Source organism: Panthera onca, chromosome X (assembly GCF_046562875.1).
Source record: "Panthera onca isolate mPanOnc1 chromosome X, mPanOnc1 haplotype 2, whole genome shotgun sequence".
Lineage (NCBI taxonomy): Eukaryota > Metazoa > Chordata > Mammalia > Carnivora > Felidae > Panthera > Panthera onca.
Genome location: NC_138357.1, coordinates 19,469,037 through 19,470,940, shown reverse-complemented (window position 1 = coordinate 19,470,940; position 1,904 = coordinate 19,469,037).

The following is a 1,904-nucleotide window of genomic DNA, read 5'->3' as shown; positions in this document are numbered from 1 at the left end:
TGGAACTAGAGTCTATTATGCTAAGCGAAGTAATTCAGTCAGAGAAAGATAAGTATCATATGATTTCACTCATATATGGAATTTAAGAAACAAAACAGATGAACATAGGGGAAGGAAAGCAAAACTAAGATAAAAACAGAGAGGGAGGCAAACCAAAAGAGACTCTTAAATAACAGAGAACAAACTGAGGATTGCTGGAGGGGAGATGGGTGAGGGGGATGGGCTAAATGGGTGATGGGCACTGAGGAGGGCACTTGTTGGGATGAGCACTGGGTATTGTATGTAAGTGATGAGTCACTAAATTCTACTCCTGAAACCATCATTATACTTTATGTTAAGTAACTTGGATTTAAGTAAAAATTTAAAAAAATTTTAAAAAGACATGGAAACTAGTGTTCAATGAGGTTGTGGAGAAATTAGAAACCTCATACATTGCTGGGGGGAATGTAAAATGGCAGAGCTGAATTGGTAAATTTTATGTTTTGTGAAGTTTGCCCTAATAAATGAATAAATATAATACACACACACACACGCACACACACACACACACACACACACACACACACACACACACTTTCCATTATGTTCCTGAGAATAAGCTTAGTGATCTCAAGATGAGAGATCCCTATTTGTTCTTGTCTTTTAATAGAAGGCAGGTAAGAGTTGATCTGCAAGTTCTGGCTCAACCCAGAAGCAGGTATCTCAGTGGCCATGCTTCACCAATTCTGTGCTTTCTGAACATTCATTAATTTTTGCTGTCAACCTAGTGGCCTTGACCTATGTCCTCTTGTACTACCTCGACAGGGTTTCGATCCATAGCCTATTGCTAACCAGCTTAGTGTCTTTGGCTTGATTAACTCTTTGAAGGCAGAAGGGAAGAGACACATTCAGAGCAGTCTGTGTCTTCAGTGATTTTAAAAAGAATATAAATGTCCTTTTTAACTGTGTCTATACCTCTAATCTGTACAGTCCCTGGGACACACACACACAAAAAGAACACAATAAATGTCTATCAAATAAAATAACTTAATCTACACAAAAGCCCAATGATTTGGATATCTTTACTTCTATATTACCGATGAGGTCTTCTGGTTTCTTCATTGGTAAATGCAAATTTATTAATACTCACCTCACTGCATTTTGTTGCGTCTGTTCATTATATCCATCATAAGAGACAGTATAATATTGTAGAAAGAGCGTTGGTTTTGTATCAGTAAGTTATGAGTTGGTGGGTCAGCTGAACTATATACCGTGAACATGGGCAAATGGCCTCTGAATTTCAGTTTCCTCAGCTGTTAAATTAAATGTTATGTATAATGCTAAATTATAAATTACATTACATATAATGAAGCATTATATATTATATGTAATATAATATAGATTATATCATTTTATATATATATATATAATTTTTTTTTTACACTTCAGCAAGTGGCTATTGCTTTTTTGGGCTTCTTGCTCATTCTCTCTCTCACTTTTTTTTTTTAATTTTTTTTTTAAATGTTAGCATTTATTTATTTTTTTAACGTTTTATTTATTTTTGAGACAGGGAGAGACAGAGCATGAACAGGGGAGGGTCAGAGAGAGGGAGACACAGAATCCGAAACCGGCTCCAGGCTCTGAGCTGTCAGCACAGAGCCCGATGCGGGGCTCGAACTCACAGACCGCGAGATCATGACCTGAGCCCAAGCCGGCCGCTTAACCCACTGAGCAACCCAGGCACCCCATCTCTCTCTCACTTCTAAACAATGTATTGTCCAGGGCTCAAGCCTTGCGACTCTTCTCTATCTACTCTTATCCATGTATTGATATCATGGCTTCAATACTATATATAAAAATATATTTACATATATAACATGTGCATATGTATATGTGTACATATATTCATATACATGCATATAAAC